Source organism: Mixophyes fleayi, chromosome 2 (assembly GCF_038048845.1).
Source record: "Mixophyes fleayi isolate aMixFle1 chromosome 2, aMixFle1.hap1, whole genome shotgun sequence".
Taxonomy (NCBI): domain Eukaryota; kingdom Metazoa; phylum Chordata; class Amphibia; order Anura; family Limnodynastidae; genus Mixophyes; species Mixophyes fleayi.
The window spans coordinates 371,382,828-371,410,119 of NC_134403.1; positions in this window are offsets into that span (position 1 = coordinate 371,382,828).

A 27,292-nucleotide genomic window follows, 5' to 3' on the forward strand; every position below is an offset into this window, starting at 1 on the left:
TCATCCGGGTCACTAAGCTCACGGGATAATTGGGTTATTTTGCAATAAATAAAACGGATTTATGTTAGGAAGTTTCACAAATCATATCACAGTGATCCTCTCATCTCTGAAACACCGGGGAACATGTTTTGTATAATAAGCACACGTCAAGGTGCACTTCACTGTTAGCAATTGGAACTGGTGGGGATAGTGCCAGAAAGCAGAAAAACTAGAAGCAAAATTAATAAGTAATTGTTATTATTATATTCACAAAAAATAAAGCAGAATAGGGCTGAAATGCTGAAGAGTTTTTTTTACATACTTGTTGAAGAAAATATGTGCAATATAAAATTGTTTAATGTAAATGATACCTTAAATATTTGTCCCAAGAGCTTGCGTCCAGCTCTGACTAGTGGAAGGTGCAAACATTTGCTCCCTACAGACATGCACGTGACTTCATCAATCAAGGTTTAATCGTTTTTGCATTTTCCCATATAGATTTATAGATTAATAGATTTCCGTGAGTAATGTCCTTATGTTATCATCACCTTCATTGTTTCCTCGCTACAACACAAATATACTGTATGTTATTTTAGGACAGTTCTCTTGTTTTTTAAAATTAAAATTAAAGGAACTAATTAAGACCTTTTGCAACTACAAGTCCCAGCAAACCCTAGCAGCTGCCAGTCTGACACTGAGTTCTAACCATACAAAGCCAATGAAACAGAAGTATCACGTTAACATTATAGTGGGTTTCTGGACACGCCAACCTGGGTGCCAAGAGATGGTACCGTCGATAACGTTGCTATCTGGGGGTATATTTACTAAACTGCAGGTTTGAAAAAGTGGAGATGATGCCTATAGCAACCAATCAGCTTCTAGCTGTCATGACAGCTAGATTCTGATTGGTTGCTATAGGAGAAATTGAAGGGAAAGAGACAATGGAGGGAAAGGTTACAGGGATGACTCATGCAAACATCGCTCTCCTCTGACAATCTACGACGGGAGGATGAATCTGCAGAGGAGGAAGAATATAAACCCTCCAGAGAATTCAGAATTGTGCTGTATTGTTACTGTCACACAATATGCAATATTGTAATAATCTGTGCACCGGAAACTCACAAGGACCAACTTGGATAAAATCCCTAAGTGATAAAGAAATGCAGACATGGAGCAGGCCATCTACTTTTCCTACCGTGAATGGAAAATTGCAATGTGGAATATAATAAACCTACAATTAAGACAAAACCTACAAGGGTAGGGTACCTAATTCCCACAGAGGAAATGTCGGCCCTTAACCTGCCAACATGAACGCTGCTTCCGATTGGCTGATTGGTTGTTGACCCCTTTCGCCGATATTACTGAAATGATCAGTGTTGCGCGCTGTATTGTTTGAAGTTGCGGTAATCTGTTCACAGTACTTGATTGACACTTCAATCTGGGCAGCTGCAGAAAAGAATATTGCTTTTGTATTTAAAGGGGAAAACAGCAGATGTGTTGAATGTATTATTATTTGTATTTGTATGTAAATACATTTTTATGTGGAATATAGAACCATTGCCTTTAATAATAATGACACTTTATTACATTATTACATTGTGCACAAATAGGGTAATTAAATTTGTGTGTTTTACTACACTGTCATGGGGTGTAAGTATACACACGTGTTACTCGTGGCGTAAATCGGCCATGTACAACTGGACACATCTTGATAAGGGTCCGACCAGGCGCGGGCTGGGAGAGGCGTGGCCGGGGGGCACACAGGCGGCCGCATCTGATGTCATCAGATGCGGCCGCGGGGGGAAAGCATTGTATTTTGCAGCCGGGGGGCGGCTTCCCCCCTGCTGCCCTAACAGCGGCCTGACCGAGCGGCCCGGGGGGCCGATTCCCCCCTGCCCCCCGGGCCAGTCCGCCCCTGGGTCCGACTGAGCACATGCATGTAAATGCACATTTTTTTTTAGTCTTTTCCGGTTTACATTACCTAACTCTACATGAGCCGCATAGCTGTAGTCTGTCTCTAACTTCCAGTGACAGGCCCATGTAAAATTATTTGGCCCTGGAAATTTTTTTAACCCTGCTTTTTAGTAAAGGACAACACAATACAATCCCTTTGTTTCTGCATGCTAGATGCATTGCATACTATCTATTCTTTGGGGCGTATTCAATTGTGAGCGTTAACGCTGAAAAATGAGAGCTCAAAAAATATTACCGTTTATACGGTAATATTGCGCGCGAAAAGCGTTAATACGGTAGTTTACTCGCGAAATTTCAGCTCGCAGCTCCGGAGCTGCGAGCTTAAATTCCGCGAGTAATTACCGTATTGACGCTAAGATTTTTTGACACTCGTTTGTTAGCGTTAACGCTAGCAATTGAATACGCCCCTTTTTGTCTATAATTACATATTTATTGAAAAGGAATGTTTCAAATTCAAAAACTATACTATTATCCAATTGTGTACACGTGACAGGATGGGGGTTGTTGGGGTGTACGGTCTGTGGAGACGGTATCAGCCATGAGGATGCACCAAATCAGCAACAAAGGGTCCATGAAAACTCTTTTAAATATGCGGAAGTCAAATAACCAACCAATATGCTCAGGAGTACTCACCCTCGTCCAAAAACACAGAAGGCTCAATTTAGGAATACGTGTTAAGGCAAAGCTCCAAATTAGCCATTTACAAAGCGTCAAATGCAAACGCTACATCTGCTGTACCTATGCAGCATTAGACCAACCCCTTCCAAGATTTATATTTAAACTACGTGGGGCCAAAAAAAAGAAATTATATACAGTATATATAGTTTTGGGGAGTCTTTTAGTTGCCCCTCCAAGTGTATCAATATTGTTAATTACCACGACCCCGAAGCCCAGGGTGTCAGAAAGAGCCCCAGACACCAGCACAAGGGTGTGGTAGCCTTTAGGAGGGGGTGGGTGCTATATTAGAACATACTATTTTATCTTTGTGATTTATCTCTGTAATGTTTTATGTTAGTGCTTATTTGATTCTTTAAGCTTACGTTGTAATAATGTTACAGTGTTGTGAGAACGATTCAATAATAGTTGAAGAGTGTACAATGTATTTGTTTTGTGATGGATTAATGTTTATTTTATGTATGATATCATCATGTTCCTCTGTCTGACTCCTAATGATGTCAGAATACATTTCCCAGCAGAAAGATACAATTACAGAAATGTGTCAATGTCCTGAAACTCTGGTGCATTAAATCTTAGTAATTTCTCAATATATTAATAGTCAGCGGTAATGATAATAGCAAGAAAGATTTCTTGCAAAAGTAGAGAAATAGATTTGTGCAACCCTTGGTAGCTAACCAAACTTTCCACCATCTATCCCACCAGTGGGGGTCCCCAACATTGCAGCTACTCACATCCTGTGCAGACTCCAGAGTTAAGAGAAAGCCACATTCGGCGCTTTAAAACGTATGGGCTGAAGAGGCTTCACTACAACACTTTCCCCTATCCCAATGCTTGCTCCGAATTCTCCACCATTCGAAGAGGAGGGACGGGGACTTGGAAATGGAACAGCAACCATCGTTGGCTACGTCACTACGGATGAAAAATATTTTACTGGTGAGGGTGGGCTGACGGGGTAACCTGAAGAGTTATGCGCTTCTGCCGTGCGTACCAGACTTACCATGTCCCGGTAGCCCTGGTGATAAGTAAACCTTATTACCCTGCTGCCACCGCAACAAAATAATGGGAAATTGCGGCTATAAGTAATTTACAACATGACCTGACCACTGGACATGATCATAATACAATTCTATTATACTATATACAGACATAGGACACTACACCCCCAACATGACCTGACCACTGGACATGATCATAATACAATTCTATTATACTATATACAGACATAGGACACTACACCTCCAACATGACCTGACAACTGGACATAATCATAATACAATTCTATTATACTATATACAGACATAGGACACTACACCCCCAACATGACCTGACCACTGGACATAATCATAATACAATTCTATTATACTATATACAGACATAGGACACTACACCTCCAACATGACCTGACCACTGGACATGATCATAATACAATTCTATTACACTCTATACAGACATAGGACAATACACCCCCAACATGACCTGACCACTGGACATGATCATAATACAATTCTATTACACTATACAGACATAGGACACTACACCCCCAACATGACCTGACCACTGGATGTGATCATAATACAATTCTATTACACTATACAGACATAGGACACTATACCCCCAACATGACCTGACCACTGAACATGATCATAATACAATTCTATTACAGTCTATACAGACATAGGACACTACACCCCCAACATGACCTGATCACTGGACATGATCATAATACAATTCTATTACACTCTATACAGACATAGGACACTACACCCCCAACATGACCCGACCACTGGACATGATCATAATACAATTCTATTATACTATATACAGACATAGAACACTACACCCCCAGCATGACCTGACCACTGGACATGATCATAATACAATTCTATTACACTCTATACAGACATAGGACACTACACCTCCAACATGACCTGACCACTGGACATGATCATAATACAATTCTATTACACTCTATACAGACATAGGACACTACACCTCCAACATGACCTGACCACTGGACATGATCATAATACAATTCTATTACACTCTATACAGACATAGGACACTACACCTCCAACATGACCTGACCACTGGACATGATCATAATACAATTCTATTACACTCTATACAGACATAGGACACTAAACCTCCAACATGACCTGACCACTGGACATAATCATAATACAATTCTATTATACTATATACAGACATAGAACACTACACCCCCAGCATGACCTGACCACTGGACATGATCATAATACAATTCTATTACACTCTATACAGACATAGGACACTACACCTCCAACATGACCTGACCACTGGACATGATCATAATACAATTCTATTACACTCTATACAGACATAGGACACTACACCTCCAACATGACCTGACCACTGGACATGATCATAATACAATTCTATTACACTATATACAGACATAGGACACTACACCTCCAACATGACCTGACCACTGGACATGATCATAATACAATTCTATTACACTGTATACAGACATAGGACACTACACCCCCAACATGACCTGACCACTGGACATGATCATGATACAATTCTATTACACTGTATACAGACATAGGACACTACACCCCCAACATGACCTGACCACTGGACATGATCATAATACAATTCTATTACACTATATACAGACATAGGACACTACACCTCCAACATGACCTGACCACTGGACATGATCATAATACAATTCTATTACACTGTATACAGACATAGGACACTACACCCCCAACATGACCTGACCACTGGACATGATCATAATACAATTCTATTACACTATATACAGACATAGGATACTACACCTCCAACATGACCTGACCACTGGACATGATCATAATACAATTCTATTACACTGTATACAGACATAGGACACTACACCCCCAACATGACCTGACCACTGGACATGATCATAATACAATTCTATTACACTGTATACAGACATAGGACACTACACCCCCAACATGACCTGACCACTGGACATGATCATAATACAATTCTATTACACTGTATACAGACATAGGACACTAAACCTCCAACATGACCTGACCACTGGACATGATCATAATACAATTCTATTACACTGTATACAGACATAGGACACTACACCTCCAACATGACCTGACCACTGGACATGATCATAATACAATTCTATTACACTATACAGACATAGGATACTATACCCCCAACATGACCTGACCACTGGACATGATCATAATACAATTCTATTACAGTCTATACAGACATAGGACACTACACCCCCAACATGACCTGATCACTGGACATGATCATAATACAATTCTATTACACTCTATACAGACATAGGACAATACACCCCCAACATGACCTGACCACTGGACATGATCATAATACAATTCTATTACACTATACAGACATAGGACACTACACCCCCAACATGACCTGACCACTGGATGTGATCATAATACAATTCTATTACACTATACAGACATAGGACACTATACCCCCAACATGACCTGACCACTGGACATGATCATAATACAATTCTATTACAGTCTATACAGACATAGGACACTACACCCCCAACATGACCTGATCACTGGACATGATCATAATACAATTCTATTACACTCTATACAGACATAGGACACTACACCCCCAACATGACCCGACCACTGGACATGATCATAATACAATTCTATTATACTATATACAGACATAGAACACTACACCCCCAGCATGACCTGACCACTGGACATGATCATAATACAATTCTATTACACTCTATACAGACATAGGACACTACACCTCCAACATGACCTGACCACTGGACATGATCATAATACAATTCTATTACACTCTATACAGACATAGGACACTACACCTCCAACATGACCTGACCACTGGACATGATCATAATACAATTCTATTACACTCTATACAGACATAGGACACTACACCTCCAACATGACCTGACCACTGGACATAATCATAATACAATTCTATTATACTATATACAGACATAGAACACTACACCCCCAGCATGACCTGACCACTGGACATGATCATAATACAATTCAATTACACTCTATACAGACATAGGACACTACACCTCCAACATGACCTGACCACTGGACATGATCATAATACAATTCTATTACACTCTATACAGACATAGGACACTACACCTCCAACATGACCTGACCACTGGACATGATCATAATACAATTCTATTACACTATATACAGACATAGGACACTACACCTCCAACATGACCTGACCACTGGACATGATCATAATACAATTCTATTACACTGTATACAGACATAGGACACTACACCCCCAACATGACCTGACCACTGGACATGATCATGATACAATTCTATTACACTGTATACAGACATAGGACACTACACCCCCAACATGACCTGACCACTGGACATGATCATAATACAATTCTATTACACTATATACAGACATAGGACACTACACCTCCAACATGACCTGACCACTGGACATGATCATAATACAATTCTATTACACTGTATACAGACATAGGACACTACACCCCCAACATGACCTGACCACTGGACATGATCATAATACAATTCTATTACACTGTATACAGACATAGGACACTACACCTCCAACATGACCTGACCACTGGACATGATCATAATACAATTCTATTACACTGTATACAGACATAGGACACTACACCTCCAACATGACCTGACCACTGGACATGATCATAATACAATTCTATTACACTGTATACAGACATAGGACACTACACCCCCAACATGACCTGACCACTGGGCATGATCATGATACAATTCTATTACACTGTATACAGACATAGGACACTACACCCCCAACATGACCTGACCACTGGACATGATCATGATACAATTCTATTACACTGTATACAGACATAGGACACTACACCTCCAACATGACCTGACCACTGGACATGATCATAATACAATTCTATTACACTCTATACAGACATAGAACACTACACCCCCAACATGACCTGACCACTGGACATGATCATAATACAATTCTATTACACTATATACAGACATAGGACACTACACCCCAACATGACCTGACCACTGGACATGATCATAATACAATTCTATTATACTGTATACAGACATAGGACACTACACCCCCAACATGACCTGACCACTGGACATGATCATAATACAATTCTATTACAGTCTATACAGACATAGGACACTACACCTCCAACATGACCTGACCACTGGACATGATCATAATACAATTCTATTACACTGTATACAGACATAGGACACTACACCCCCAACATGACCTGACCACTGGGCATGATCATAATACAATTCTATTATACTGTATACAGACATAGGACACTACACCCCCAACATGACCTGACCACTGGACATGATCATAATACAATTCTATTACAGTCTATACAGACATAGGACAATACACCCCCAACATGACCTGACCACTGGACATGATCATAATACAATTATATTACACTGTATACAGACATAGGACACTACACCCCCAACATGACCTGACCACTGGACATGATTATGATACAATTCTACTACACTATATACAGACATAGGACAATACACCCCCAACATGACCTGACCACTGGACATGATCATAATACAATTATATTACACTGTATACAGACATAGGACACTACACCCCCAACATGACCTGACCACTGGACATGATTATGATACAATTCTACTACACTATATACAGACATAGGACACTACACCCCCAACATGACCTGACCACTGGACATGATCATGATACAATTCTATTACACTGTATACAGACATAGGACACTACACCTCCAACATGACCTGACCACTGGACATGATCATAATACAATTCTATTACACTGTATACAGACATAGGACACTACACCCCCAACATGACCTGACCACTGGACATGATCATAGTACAATTCTATTACACTCTATACAGACATAGGACACTACACCTCCAACATGACCTGACCACTGGACATGATCATAGTACAATTCTATTACACTCTATACAGACATAGGACACTACACCTCCAACATGACCTGACCACTGGACATGATCATGATACAATTCTATTACACTGTATACAGACATAGGACACTACACCTCCAACATGACCTGACCACTGGACATGATCATAATACAATTCTATTACACTCTATACAGACATAGAACACTACACCCCCAACATGACCTGACCACTGGACATGATCATAATACAATTCTATTACACTATATACAGACATAGGACACTACACCCCAACATGACCTGACCACTGGACATGATCATAATACAATTCTATTATACTGTATACAGACATAGGACACTACACCCCCAACATGACCTGACCACTGGACATGATCATAATACAATTCTATTACAGTCTATACAGACATAGGACACTACACCTCCAACATGACCTGACCACTGGACATGATCATAATACAATTCTATTACACTGTATACAGACATAGGACACTACACCCCCAACATGACCTGACCACTGGGCATGATCATAATACAATTCTATTATACTGTATACAGACATAGGACACTACACCCCCAACATGACCTGACCACTGGACATGATCATAATACAATTCTATTACAGTCTATACAGACATAGGACACTACACCCCCAACATGACCTGACCACTGGACATGATCATAATACAATTATATTACACTGTATACAGACATAGGACACTACACCCCCAACATGACCTGACCACTGGACATGATTATGATACAATTCTACTACACTATATACAGACATAGGACACTACACCCCCAACATGACCTGACCACTGGGCATGATCATAATACAATTCTATTACACTGTATACAGACATAGGACACTACACCCCCAACATGACCTGACCACTGGACATGATCATAATACAATTCTATTACACTCTATACAGACATAGGACACTACACCCCCAACATGACCTGACCACTGGACATGATCATAATACAATGATATTACACTGTATACAGACATAGGACACTACACCCCCAACATGACCTGACCACTGGACATGATTATGATACAATTCTACTACACTATATACAGACATAGGACACTATACCCCCAACATGACCTGACCACTGGACATGATCATGATACAATTCTATTACACTGTATACAGACATAGGACACTACACCTCCAACATGACCTGACCACTGGACATGATCATAATACAATTCTATTACACTGTATACAGACATAGGACACTACACCCGCAACATGACCTGACCACTGGGCATGATCATAATACAATTCTATTATACTGTATACAGACATAGGACACTACACCCCCAACATGACCTGACCACTGGACATGATCATAATACAATTCTATTACAGTCTATACAGACATAGGACACTACACCCCCAACATGACCTGACCACTGGACATGATCATGATACAATTCTATTACACTGTATACAGACATAGGACACTACACCTCCAACATGACCTGACCACTGGACATGATCATAATACAATTCTATTACACTGTATACAGACATAGGACACTACACCCCCAACATGACCTGACCACTGGGCATGATCATAATACAATTCTATTATACTGTATACAGACATAGGACACTACACCTCCAACATGACCTGACCACTGGACATGATCATAATACAATTCTACTACACTATATACAGACATAGGACACTACACCCCCAACATGACCTGACCACTGGACATGATCATGATACAATTCTATTACACTGTATACAGACATAGGACACTACACCTCCAACATGACCTGACCACTGGACATGATCATAATACAATTCTATTACACTCTATACAGACATAGAACACTACACCCCCAACATGACCTGACCACTGGACATGATCATAATACAATTCTATTACACTATATACAGACATAGGACACTACACCCCAACATGACCTGACCACTGGACATGATCATAATACAATTCTATTATACTGTATACAGACATAGGACACTACACCCCCAACATGACCTGACCACTGGACATGATCATAATACAATTCTATTACAGTCTATACAGACATAGGACACTACACCTCCAACATGACCTGACCACTGGACATGATCATAATACAATTCTATTACACTGTATACAGACATAGGACACTACACCCCCAACATGACCTGACCACTGGGCATGATCATAATACAATTCTATTATACTGTATACAGACATAGGACACTACACCCCCAACATGACCTGACCACTGGACATGATCATAATACAATTCTATTACAGTCTATACAGACATAGGACACTACACCCCCAACATGACCTGACCACTGGACATGATCATAATACAATTATATTACACTGTATACAGACATAGGACACTACACCCCCAACATGACCTGACCACTGGACATGATTATGATACAATTCTACTACACTATATACAGACATAGGACACTACACCCCCAACATGACCTGACCACTGGGCATGATCATAATACAATTCTATTACACTGTATACAGACATAGGACACTACACCCCCAACATGACCTGACCACTGGACATGATCATAATACAATTCTATTACACTCTATACAGACATAGGACACTACACCCCCAACATGACCTGACCACTGGACATGATCATAATACAATTATATTACACTGTATACAGACATAGGACACTACACCCCCAACATGACCTGACCACTGGACATGATTATGATACAATTCTACTACACTATATACAGACATAGGACACTACACCCCCAACATGACCTGACCACTGGACATGATCATGATACAATTCTATTACACTGTATACAGACATAGGACACTACACCTCCAACATGACCTGACCACTGGACATGATCATAATACAATTCTATTACACTGTATACAGACATAGGACACTACACCCCCAACATGACCTGACCACTGGACATGATCATAGTACAATTCTATTACACTCTATACAGACATAGGACACTACACCTCCAACATGACCTGACCACTGGACATGATCATAGTACAATTCTATAACACTCTATACAGACATAGGACACTACACCTCCAACATGACCTGACCACTGGACATGATCATGATACAATTCTATTACACTGTATACAGACATAGGACACTACACCTCCAACATGACCTGACCACTGGACATGATCATAATACAATTCTATTACACTCTATACAGACATAGAACACTACACCCCCAACATGACCTGACCACTGGACATGATCATAATACAATTCTATTACACTATATACAGACATAGGACACTACACCCCAACATGACCTGACCACTGGACATGATCATAATACAATTCTATTATACTGTATACAGACATAGGACACTACACCCCCAACATGACCTGACCACTGGACATGATCATAATACAATTCTATTACAGTCTATACAGACATAGGACACTACACCTCCAACATGACCTGTCCACTGGACATGATCATAATACAATTCTATTACACTGTATACAGACATAGGACACTACACCCCCAACATGACCTGACCACTGGGCATGATCATAATACAATTCTATTATACTGTATACAGACATAGGACACTACACCCCCAACATGACCTGACCACTGGACATGATCATAATACAATTCTATTACAGTCTATACAGACATAGGACACTACACCCCCAACATGACCTGACCACTGGACATGATCATAATACAATTATATTACACTGTATACAGACATAGGACACTACACCCCCAACATGACCTGACCACTGGACATGATTATGATACAATTCTACTACACTATATACAGACATAGGACACTACACCCCCAACATGACCTGACCACTGGGCATGATCATAATACAATTCTATTACACTGTATACAGACATAGGACACTACACCCCCAACATGACCTGACCACTGGACATGATCATAATACAATTCTATTACACTCTATACAGACATAGGACACTACACCCCCAACATGACCTGACCACTGGACATGATCATAATACAATTATATTACACTGTATACAGACATAGGACACTACACCCCCAACATGACCTGACCACTGGACATGATTATGATACAATTCTACTACACTATATACAGACATAGGACACTACACCCCCAACATGACCTGACCACTGGACATGATCATGATACAATTCTATTACACTGTATACAGACATAGGACACTACACCTCCAACATGACCTGACCACTGGACATGATCATAATACAATTCTATTACACTGTATACAGACATAGGACACTACACCCCCAACATGACCTGACCACTGGGCATGATCATAATACAATTCTATTATACTGTATACAGACATAGGACACTACACCCCCAACATGACCTGACCACTGGACATGATCATAATACAATTCTATTACAGTCTATACAGACATAGGACACTACACCCCCAACATGACCTGACCACTGGACATGATCATAATACAATTATATTACACTGTATACAGACATAGGACACTACACCCCCAACATGACCTGACCACTGGACATGATTATGATACAATTCTACTACACTATATACAGACATAGGACACTACACCCCCAACATGACCTGACCACTGGGCATGATCATAATACAATTCTATTACACTGTATACAGACATAGGACACTACACCCCCAACATGACCTGACCACTGGACATGATCATAATACAATTATATTACACTCTATACAGACATAGGACACTACACCCCCAACATGACCTGACCACTGGACATGATCATAATACAATTATATTACACTGTATACAGACATAGGACACTACACCCCCAACATGACCTGACCACTGGACATGATTATTATACAATTCTACTACACTATATACAGACATAGGACACTACACCCCCAACATGACCTGACCACTGGACATGATCATAGTACAATTCTATTACACTCTATACAGACATAGGACACTACACCTCCAACATGACCTGACCACTGGACATGATCATAATACAATTCTATTACACTCTATACAGACATAGGACACTACACCTCCAACATGACCTGACCACTGGACATGATCATAATACAATTCTATTACACTCTATACAGACATAGAACACTACACCCCCAACATGACCTGACCACTGGACATAATCATAATACAATTCTATTACACTATATACAGACATAGGACACTACACCCCAACATGACCTGACCACTGGACATGATCATAATACAATTCTATTATACTGTATACAGACATAGGACACTACACCCCCAACATGACCTGACCACTGGACATGATCATAATACAATTCTATTACAGTCTATACAGACATAGGACACTACACCTCCAACATGACCTGACCACTGGACATGATCATAATACAATTCTATTACACTGTATACAGACATAGGACACTACACCCCCAACATGACCTGACCACTGGGCATGATCATAATACAATTCTATTATACTGTATACAGACATAGGACACTACACCCCCAACATGACCTGACCACTGGACATGATCATAATACAATTCTATTACAGTCTATACAGACATAGGACACTACACCCCCAACATGACCTGACCACTGGACATGATCATAATACAATTATATTACACTGTATACAGACATAGGACACTACACCCCCAACATGACCTGACCACTGGACATGATTATGATACAATTCTACTACACTATATACAGACATAGGACACTACACCCCCAACATGACCTGACCACTGGGCATGATCATAATACAATTCTATTACACTGTATACAGACATAGGACACTACACCCCCAACATGACCTGACCACTGGACATGATCATAATACAATTCTATTACACTCTATACAGACATAGGACACTACACCCCCAACATGACCTGACCACTGGACATGATCATAATACAATTATATTACACTGTATACAGACATAGGACACTACACCCCCAACATGACCTGACCACTGGACATGATTATGATACAATTCTACTACACTATATACAGACATAGGACACTACACCCCCAACATGACCTGACCACTGGACATGATCATAATACAATTATATTACACTGTATACAGACATAGGACACTACACCCCCAACATGACCTGACCACTGGACATGATTATGATACAATTCTACTACACTATATACAGACATAGGACACTACACCCCCAACATGACCTGACCACTGGACATGATCATAGTACAATTCTATTACACTCTATACAGACATAGGACACTACACCTCCAACATGACCTGACCACTGGACATGATCATAATACAATTCTATTACACTCTATACAGACATAGGACACTACACCTCCAACATGACCTGACCACTGGACATGATCATAATACAATTCTATTACACTCTATACAGACATAGAACACTACACCCCCAACATGACCTGACCACTGGACATGATCATAATACAATTCTATTACACTATATACAGACATAGGACACTACACCCCAACATGACCTGACCACTGGACATGATCATAATACAATTCTATTATACTGTATACAGACATAGGACACTACACCCCCAACATGACCTGACCACTGGACATGATCATAATACAATTCTATTACAGTCTATACAGACATAGGACACTACACCTCCAACATGACCTGACCACTGGACATGATCATAATACAATTCTATTACACTGTATACAGACATAGGACACTACACCCCCAACATGACCTGACCACTGGGCATGATCATAATACAATTCTATTATACTGTATACAGACATAGGACACTACACCCCCAACATGACCTGACCACTGGACATGATCATAATACAATTCTATTACAGTCTATACAGACATAGGACACTACACCCCCAACATGACCTGACCACTGGACATGATCATAATACAATTATATTACACTGTATACAGACATAGGACACTACACCCCCAACATGACCTGACCACTGGACATGATTATGATACAATTCTACTACACTATATACAGACATAGGACACTACACCCCCAACATGACCTGACCACTGGGCATGATCATAATACAATTCTATTACACTGTATACAGACATAGGACACTACACCCCCAACATGACCTGACCACTGGACATGATCATAATACAATTCTATTACACTCTATACAGACATAGGACACTACACCCCCAACATGACCTGACCACTGGACATGATCATAATACAATTATATTACACTGTATACAGACATAGGACACTACACCCCCAACATGACCTGACCACTGGACATGATTATGATACAATTCTACTACACTATATACAGACATAGGACACTACATCCCCAACATGACCTGACCACTGGACATGATCATGATACAATTCTATTACACTGTATACAGACATAGGACACTATACCTCCAACATGACCTGACCACTGGACATGATCATAATACAATTCTATTACACTCTATACAGACATAGGACACTACACCCCCAACATGACCTGACCACTGGATGTGATCATAATACAATTCTATTACAGTCTATACAGACATAGAACACTACACCTCCAACATGACCTGACCACTGGATTTGATCATAACGCAGTTCTAAGCTAGAGGCTGAAATGTAAAGAAATATTACAAATCATCATCATCACCATTTATTTATATAGCACCACTGATTCCGCACCGCTGTACAGAGCACTCACTCACATCAATCCCTGCCCCGTTGGAACTTACAGTCTAAATTCCCTAACATACAGACATACACAAGAGATAGAGACTAGAGTAAATTTTTTGTTAGCAGCCAATTAACCTACTAGTATGTTTTTGGAGTGTGGGAGGAAACTGGAGCACCCTGAGGCAACCCACGCAAACAAAGGGGGAACATAAAAACTCCACACAGATAAGGCGATGGTCGGGAATTGAACTCATGGCCCCAGTGCTGTGAGGCAGAAGTGCTAAGCACTGAGCCCCCATGCTGCCCACGTAGAAAAATAGTTTTAATGTACCAAAATTTGCAGTGAGATTTTTTTCAAAGCTTGGCTTATCCCAGGAAATGATGGACAGTGGATTTAAAAGAAAGTGTATTGTGTCTTGTGATACAGTGATGTGTAGCATTTATCAGTCATGTCTGTATACTTCCCATAGTATGTGTTACATTGCAGATCTGTCTGCACCATCCCATCTCATAATATTCCGCTTCTGCCGACGTGACAGGTGACTGACAGGGATTCTTTTCCTAATCAGATTCCGGCAGGGTTCTGTGATCTATGGCTTGTCCAGAGCACAGTGCTTTTACACAGCCCTATAAAACTGTCCCCGCCTTTAGTCCCCCAGCTCTGTGGCTGCCTAGTTACCCAGTGACGTCCAGCTCTGTCCTGAATCTATTATCTAATTGAATTGTAAATCGTGATGTGTTACACTTTGGCAAATGCATCAGATTGGATCGATCAGGCTCCTCTCCCTTATTACCTCTCCAGTCCCAGGCTGTAATACTGTTATTCCTCCTTAAATTGGGCCTTTTCATAAAATTAACTCTTCCATATTACGACGTTAATTAGCCTCTCCCAGCTGAGCTCCATCTTTTTCAGAGTTGGCCTCAGAGCTGCGATAACAGGTGACTACAGAAATCTGCACAGCAGGAGGGAGCTGTTTAAATCACAGCTGTGACCTTGAGAACACTTAGAGGCTTCAAGCAGACAGATTTCGTATGCGTTACCACCTGCAGACAGGAGCTGATGTCTGGGCTTCTGCTCAGAGGTGTAAATCTCCCTGACACCTGGGTCTAGGTCTGGTGTAGATGTCAATTGCACTCTGGTGCTGCAAATCGCGCTTGTCCTATGTCCTTTTTTCTGGTACAATGTATCACGCCAAAGTATCCAGCACACAACACCTCCCACTCAGCTGGACAAATGCCGCCATAGAACTGACGTATTATAGCTGCTGTTTTATTAGAATTTGGGTTGCGCCAATTTTGTTTTTATTTGTATGTGGCCAAATACTAAATTAGTTTACAGGAAAACTTTGCCGCATACAGACGTCCTCATTTGCATATCAAAATTAAGTAGTTTCAATATTCCACATTACATTTGTAAATGTACATTTCAAGAAACTGATATATGATTGAAGCGTATCATTCGATGGCAGTCATCATTTGATGATGAATGGCATGCCAATGTGTTTAAAATAAATAAATAATACAATAAAATGGCAGAAAGATCAATCAGCACTTGCACTTATAGCCTAGGCTGGTAGAGGAAAGATTGGGGGACAAGCAGCATCCATCCTGACATCCAAGGTTTGCTGCGATCTGTAGTTCACCTGTAAAAAAAAAAAAAACACTGGAAAACTAAGACACCAACACCATGAAAAAATACCTTTATTTAAATAAGGACTCCCTGGGACATACTGTACGCACATTAATCCTTTTATTGCTCACCTCAATCCAACGGGGTCCCCTTAGTTCTTCTAGGCATGTATTATAAGGGGACAAAATAAAAAAAATCATAAGAACGCCGCAAGGAATGATCCTTGCAAATAACAAGCTTAGAACTTTGCTCTGATTGGTCGGAGTGTGGGAAAGCCGCTCTAATTGGTTAGGGGTTTAGCTGCAATGGACTACATTGATACAATATACTTCATTTATAAAATTGTCCAATTCTACACGAGGCCAAAAATGTATAATTGGCATCCACACAGAATATTCTCAATGTTACATAAATAATGATCGCATTAGCATCTAAGCAGAGCATGGTTACCAGGTATCACGTGTTCTCGGCATATATACATACTGAGCGAAGGATTGCTCTATCACCCAACAGGCACAAGGGAGGGAAAGTGACAGCTTTTAAGCTGACTTATGTCCTTACTGACTATTTAGTTTCCCTTGCCTTGTGTAAGCTGGAACGTAGGATTGACATTTAGAACTTAGCCCATATAATATTGTCCTACTTGTTATAAAAAAAAAGTATTAATGAGACAATGTTATTTGTTGGATACTTCAATCAATTGTCCAGCTGTCTAAAAAAGGGACATTATTTTACTTTTAAAATTTACTGGGTGTCACAAAAAAATTTGTTCACTGTACAAGAGCACTTTGACTTGCGCAAACATGAATGATGGCCTTCCTACTGAAGTACAGCGCACCATTATATCTCTTTTGAGGAGCAAGATCATTGTAATGAGATAAAAGTGATGGAGCGAGAGCGCTTTCTCAGGGGCATTGCATGAAACGTGGAAGGCGACGCAGCAATTTTACTCCCCAACTGGACTTGAGTTTTGCACCAGCTCTGAGCTGGTCTAGATCCAGTCTGCACCTCTGTGTTATAATTCCCCAGAGACACTTTTCATAATCAGCAGGTGTCGACACATATATGAAAAAATCTGGGTACAAAGCTTAGGAACCTCAATATGAGGAGCCTTATTTGATACCAGATGAACAAAGCTGAGTCCATACCTGGGGATAAATTTTGTGCCAAGTATAATATTTAGAGTCATGGCTGGTGCCAGGTCTAATTGTAATGTACTAAGTGATAATTGGTGCTTAGTCTTATATGAAGGGACATGATTTGTGCCAAGTCTAACAAGCAAAGCAATGTTTGTCCCCAAGTCTAATTTACAGAGCCCCAGCAGGACTAACATACAGAACCATAACTGGTGCCAATTTTAATATACAGAGTCCCAAGTGGTCTAACATGCAGAGCCATAACTGGTGCCAATTTTAATATACAGAGTCCCATCTGGTCTAACATGCAGAGCCATAACTGGGGTCAAGTCTAATATATAGAGTCCAATCTGGTCTAACATGCAGAGCCATAACTGGTGTCAAGTCTAATATATAGAGTACAATCTGGTCTAACATGCAGAGCCATAACTGGTGCCAAGTCTAATTTACAGAGTCCCATCTGGTCTAACATGCAGAGCCATAACTGGTGCCAATTTTAATATACAGAGTCCCATCTGGTCTAACATGCAGAGCCGTAACTGGGGTCAAGTCTAATATATAGAGTCCAATCTGGTCTAACATGCAGAGCCATAACTGGTGCCAAGTCTAATATATAGAGTCCAATCTGGTCTAACATGCAGAGCCATAACTGGTGCCAAGTCTAATATATAGAGTCCAATCTGGTCTAACATGCAGAGCCATAACTGGTGCCAAGTCTAATATATAGAGTCCAATCTGGTCTAACATGCAGAGCCATAACTGGTGCCAAGTCTAATATATAGAGTCCAATCTGGTCTAACATGCAGAGCCATAACTGGTGCCAAGTCTAATATATAGAGTCCATTCTGGTCTAACATGCAGAGCCATAACTGGTGCCAAGTCTAATATATAGAGTCCAATCTGGTCTAACATGCAGAGCCATAACTGGTGCCAAGTCTAATATATAGAGTACAATCTGGTCTAACATGCAGAGCCATAACTGGTGCCAAGTCTAATATATAGAGTACAATCTGGTCTAACATGCAGAGCCATAACTGGTGCCAAGTCTAATATATAGAGTCCAATCTGGTCTAACATGCAGAGCCATAACTGGTGCCAAGTCTAATTTACAGAGTCCCATCTGGTCTAACATGCAGAGCCATAACTGGTGCCAATTTTAATATACAGAGTCCCATCTGGTCTAACATGCAGAGCCGTAACTGGGGTCAAGTCTAATATATAGAGTCCAATCTGGTCTAACATGCAGAGCCATAACTGGTGCCAATTTTAATATACAGAGTCCCATCTGGTCTAACATGCAGAGCCATAACTGGTGTCAAGTCTAATATATAGAGTCCAATCTGGTCTAACATGCAGAGCCATAACTGGGGTCAAGTCTAATATATAGAGTCCAATCTGGTCTAGCATGCATAGCCATAACTGGTGCCAAGTCTAATTTACAGAGTCCCATCTGGTCTAACATGCAGAGCCATAACTGGTGCCAATTTTAATATACAGAGTCCCATCTGGTCTAACATGCAGAGCCATAACTGGTGCCAATTTTAATATACAGAGTCCCATCTGGTCTAACATGCAGAGCCATAACTGGGGTCAAGTCTAATATATAGAGTCCAATCTGGTCTAACATGCAGAGCCATAACTGGTGCCAAGTCTAATATATAGAGTACAATCTGGTCTAACATGCAGAGCCATAACTGGTGCCAAGTCTAATATATAGAGTCCCATCTGGTCTAACATGCAGAGCCATAACTGGTGCCAATTTTAATATACAGAGTCCCATCTGGTCTAACATGGAGAGCCGTAACTGGGGTCAAGTCTAATATATAGAGTTCAATCTGGTCTAACATGCAGAGCCATAACTGGTGCCAAGTCTAATATATGGAGTCCAATCTGGTCTAACATGCAGAGCCATAACTGGGGTCAAGTCTAATATATAGAGTACAATCTGGTCTAACATGCAGAGCCGTAACTGGTGCCGAGTCTAATATATAGAGTGCCATATGGTCTAACATGCAGAGCCATAACTGGTGCCAAGTCTAATATATAGAGTGCCATATGGTCTAACATGCAGAGCCATAACTGGTGCCAAGTCTAATATATAGAGTCCAATTTGGTCTAACATGCAGAGCCATAACTGGGGTCAAGTCTAATATATAGGGCTAGATTTACTAAGCTGCGGGTTTTAAAAAGTGGGGATGTTGCCTATAGCAACCAATCAGATTCTAGCTATCATTTTGTAGAATCTACTAAATAAATGAAAGCTAGAATCTGATTGGTTGCTATAGGCAACATCCCCACTTTTTCAAACCCGCAGCTTAGTAAATCTAGCCCATAGAGTACAATCTGGTCTAACATGCAGAGCCATAACTGGTGCCGAGTCTAATATATAGAGTGCTATATGGTCTAACATGCAGAGCCATAACTGGTGCCAAGTCTAATATATAGAGTGCCATATGGTTCTAACATGCAGAGCCATAACTGGTGCCAAGTCTAATATATAGAGTCCATTCTGGTCTAACATGCAGAGCCATAACTGGGGTCAATTCTAATATATAGAGTCCATTCTGGTCTAACATGCAGAGCCATAACTGGTGCCAAGTCTAATATATAGAGTGCCATATGGTCTAACATGCAGAGCCGTAACTGTGCCAAGTCTAATATATAGAGTCCAATCTGGTCTAACATGCAGAGCCATAACTGGTGTCCAATCTAAATCATAGGTATTATCCGGGCAAGAGAAGTGGAAAACAAAGACGTATTTATTCAGCCCATCATTAAAGTGCACAGCATAATATAGGGGGTAACTGATACATAGTTTATAGGGGAATTGTATCAAAACATAATAAAATATCAACACTTGTCCTCCAGCTAATTAGACCAAAAGTTGTGGTAACCTGGAGGTATGATTGGTTAATTCTCCACCACTACAGGGACAGTTGGACTCACTGACTACTTCTTCCAGTTGTACAGAATGTCCCTAATGAGTTGATAATTAGTTATAGTCACTTGTAGACTTTCTTTGTAGAAGCGTTTACTTGTAGCTACACACAAGGAAATAACAGAAAGAAGAATCCTGCTCAGCTCACTCACACATACAAATCCCATCCCACAGGTGGCACAACTGTAAGACATCAAGGTTCTGATTCATCAAAGAGCATTATAAGCCACAAATGTAATCTGCACATGCCCAGAACAGGAGAATACACAGCTAACCACAGCAACGCTCTACTCACCTGCGTGCGCAAAGGACACTTACTACAGCTTACAACTTCTGGGAGCGAAAGGCCGGGGAAGGGGCGTTTGCATGTAGTCAGTGTACAGTAAGGCCGTGCCAAACTCAAGCACACGCAGCCATGTCTGAATCCAGCTCTGACCATCTCTCAGGTAATTGTTTTTCTGTCATATCTTTTGTTCCAGCTACAGGTCTAGTCTAAGTCCTAATTACTAATGATGACAATTGTGTGTGCATTGCTATAATTTAGACTGTAAGATCCAATGGGACAGGGACTGATGAGAGTGAGTTCTATGTACAGCGCTGCGGAATTAGTGGCGCTATATAAATAAATGATGATGATGATATTTGCAGTCAGGAGCAACTGTAAAAATGTATTTTATGTGCAGTGGACTTTAAGATCATCCTATTAAATATATTTTCCTGTGCGTTCTTTTGTGAATGTATATTCCACATAGGCATTGGATGAATCCTGCAGTGTCCTGTCTAGTAAAACAGAGCGGACCTACACCCAAATTAATCCCCAAACGTATCTTCAGATCCATTCCATGTTGAATTTGGTTGTCCGAATGCCGTGCATTTTAACACAAACACACATTTAGCTCATTGTGCGTGCTGTGATGAATCAGGCTCCAAATGTCCTAAAAAGTACAATGAATGTCAAATATGTGTTTGCAAGAATCTTCGGCAGGGAGAGAAATAGTGTGTGTGTGTCAGAGATATAAATGGTGTGTGTATCAGAGAGAGAAATGGTGTGTGTGTGTGTGTCAGGGAGAGAATTGGTGTGTGTGTGTGTCAGGGAGAGAAATGGTGTGTGTATCAGAGAGAGAAATGGTGTGTGTGTGTGTGTGTGTCAGGGAGAGAATTGGTGTGTGAGTGTGTCAGGGAGAGAAATGGTGTGTGTGTGTGTGTGTGTCAGGGAGAGAATTGGCGTGTGTGTGTGTCAGGGAGAGAATTGGTGTGAGTGTGTCAGGGAGAGAAATGGTGTGTGTGTGTCAGGGAGAGAAATGGTGTGTGTGTGTCAGGGAGAGAAATGGTGTGTGTGTGTCAGGGAGAGAAATGGTGTGTGTGTCAGGGAGAGAATTGGTGTGTGTGTGTCAGGGAGAGAATTGGTGTGAGTGTGTCAGGGATTGAGTGCACATTTGACAACCTCTCCAGCACCAGTGGCGGATCCAGGGGGGCGATCGGGGCATTCGCAACCCCTAACAGCGAAAAGTTAGGTCCCAACCGCCGATCACAACGGGAGGGGGCAGGGCCAATCGCGGGCAGAAGGCGGGGTTTAACGTGGGCCAGCCAATCAGAGCAAAGGAGGGGCGTGATTATGCAAAATCGCCCCCCTTAAACATAAAGTCTAGATCCGCCCCTGTCCAGAACGGGTTTGAACATCTGAGCGAGATGAGACTGGACTGTTTGATAATGAAAATATAATAATAGGAAACAACAATTAAGCAAAATAAACAAATATAAATAAAGAAAATACTCGGAGTCTGAGAACAATATTGTTGAATTGACAGAAGACATTAGTTACCCTGAATAAGGGAGGTTGATACAGGGTCCAGTAGATCAGGGATTATTCCTGGATAGTGTAACCTAACAGGTTAGAGATGAGAGAAATGTTCAAAACCCTTCTGAAGAATGTTTGGCTCATTTTGCAGGTGGCTGTTGAATATAATAATAATAAACGATTCACTGTCATTAGTTCTTAATGTTCTCTGTGGAACTCCTCCTATTATTCTTATTCTGTCCAAGGGTTTCTCACCTATACCCCAACCTGCTCTGCTCTCACCGTCACCTTCCGTATATAAGTAGAGGTATTACATTTCTCCACATCTTCCCTTATACTGCAGTAACAGACTGAATAATCCGCAGTAATAATTGCATTTTACAGGGTCTCTTTTTCGGGAATTACATTTAAAAAAAAAAGAAGTAACCTTTTATTCATTGAAATACATTATCCTGAGAGGATTACCCTGTACCCCGATGTACATATAATTACTCTTTGCAGGCTGCACTTATAGTATTTCTTCCTGGGTTTGCTGTTTCAGACAAGAGATAACTCAATATACTGCGGATTATTTCACGGGGACCATGGAATTAGCGTTTAACACCTGGTTGTTACAATATACAATGCGGCAACTGCTGAGAGCAAATCGCTTTAGTGCTCACCACAAATCAAATCCTCCTGTCCTCAATATATTCAGAACAGAGCTAAATCAAGTCATTGTGGACCCTTAGCGGCAGTAGTTCTGGACCCCACATGTTTATAAACTCTCTCTTACACTGGAACTTACCACGTCGAAAAGAAAATGAATTAAATGTATTAAAACAAAGAAGTCCAAAGTAATAGTCATCTAACCATATATGTTAAAGTTACAGATAAGTGATATATAGATAGATCGTAGATGCCTGGCTCCCAGGAATGTCTGGTAGAGTCTCCCGAAGTTCTGGGACTTCTCCCGGGAGAGCAGGGCATCCTTCCACAGCGATGCGATTCACTGGAATCTCATCATCATGGCCCCTGCCCCCTGCTGTAATAGGCTGAAAATGGTGGTTTCGTGGAGGGGGCGGTGCCTTATGATGTGATTTGTGTGGCCACACCCACATTACATGGCAGCGAGATAGCTCCCTCCCCCCCGGAGAGGAGATTTCAGAAGTTGGCAAGTATGAGATAGATCTATTATCAGAACATAGTTGGCCCACTGTGGTTGATAACAGTCCATACCACTCAAGTTCCGCAGTACAGTCCCGATTTTATGGCTTTGATTACGCCCCCATTGTGATGTGGCCACGCCCCCTGTCCCACTGGTGGGCACAGAAGTCTTGGGAGGTGTGCAATATCGCCTGATTTGTACCGGCGGCAGCATCTCATGACACGGGATGCGGCCGCGTCATCAATGACATGGCCGCATCACGTGTCATGTGATGTGGCCGCACCTGTACACAGCCCACTTCCTCTTACTATGTGTTCTCACCATCTATTCTTACACACAGGGTTCTAAAAGTTATTCTTTACAGTAGAGGAGCAATTAAAATAAATATTTCCATTACAACAGAAGTTCAGGAAACATGTTATTCTGGGGTTGTTATATATAGAGGGGCAAAGACAAGATTTGTAGAGGGGGATTTCCACGCCACGCAGCCAGTGGGCATGACTATGATTTTAGACAGTGCTTGGCTGCTCTCCAACTCTTCCTATCCCCATCATATACACGGCAATGCTGCGTGCACTACTGTTAGATGCAGGCAGATCTCCCTTTTCGGGCAGAGGCGTATGAAGCGGGGCATACCTCACAACTGTCCCTACTGTCAGGACAAAGTCCTAACTGAGTGTGTCAGAACAGTTGACAGACTGTCCTGCTGTCCTCTAGCTGTTCTTGCTGCTTTCAATACTTGCTGGTGCTCGTGTCCTAAACTCAGTTGTTGTTTGTCTGGTTCCTGGAATGTTGGGTCCCTGTTCGGAGAAAGTACAAGCACATGATATAGAAATCTCAGCAATGAGTGAACACAGTAGTTCTCCCTTCCCCAAAGCAGCCCGATATTAAATCAAAAGCACCCACGTTTAATAATTAGGCTTCCAGCAACCAACCCAGACAGTAAATTTATGTCAATCACCTTTAATAAAAACATCCATTTCCCCCCAAACAATCCAACATTAAATTAATATTATTTAAATCTAATAAATAAACCTATTTCCTCCCAAACATTACATAATTAGTATTCACTTTAAGATATAGGTCTCCTTCTCCCCAATCTCAGCCACACATTCAATTAATAGCGCCCAAACCACCCCGCATTAAATGAATAGTCCCATAATCCCACCCTTCATAGGTCCGCCATAACCCCACTATTACATTAAATATCCCCAAACCTCACCCACCAATAAATTAAAACCTCCCACTTTCAACCTACTATGAAATTAATATTCACACCCCACTCACATCACATAAAATACCCCCCTACACTTACATTAAAATCCCTTTTCATCATCACCATCGTCATCATCAGCTATTTATAAAGCACCACTAATTCAGCAGAGCTGTACAGAGAACTCACAGCAGTCCCTGCCCATTGGAGCTTATGTTTTCCTCCCTCTCCCACACGTATATTAAAAGTCCCTCCAAGCCTATGTTTACAATGGAACTAGTATACTTATACATTAAATCCCCCCACTTACTATTAAAGCACATGAGAACGCCCCCCCCCCCCCCCAACACACACACACACACACACACACACATTTTCACACCCTCTTCAGCTAGTGCGGTGTCTTGCGTCCTCCTGCTGCACACATGAGACATGCAGGCAGTGGGAGATAAAGGGGCAGGGACACACAGCAGGGGAGAGAGGGCCAGGACACACAGCAGGGGAGAGATGACTGTGAACAGTGCAGACAGAATCTATCTGCACACAAGTTGCAAAGTGGCTGGTACTGGGGACAGGGCCCAGCCACCTCAAGGATAGAGTGCCCCAGGCTGGGAGGGGGGTTTCCAGGCACTATGAACACCCCCCCCCCTGGATTTGCCTATGATGCACTAAGGTCCATCTAGACCAGTGGTGGGCAACAGGCAGCTCTAGGGCCCCATGTGGCCCTCTGAGCCTCCACCTGTGACCCCCTAGCTCCTTCCTGCTTTGTTTGTCATAGATTGTAACACTAAAATGCCTGCTGCTTTGTTATTACAGAAGGGTGCCACTTCCTTTCATTAAATGTATTGCTGTAACTGAGATTGGAGGTAATGATCTGCCCTTTTGAAGCTTAGTAATATATAAGGTCGTCTATCATTGGTGTAGACATCACTGAGTATAATGCACTTGGATGATTTTCTTACTGAGAGTGAGCCAAGTAGGCCATTTACATTAAAATCTGTGGAACTGGCTCTGCAGAGAAATCTACACTCTGGGTATCAATTACAGATCATAATATCAGAGCATTACCGTGTAAA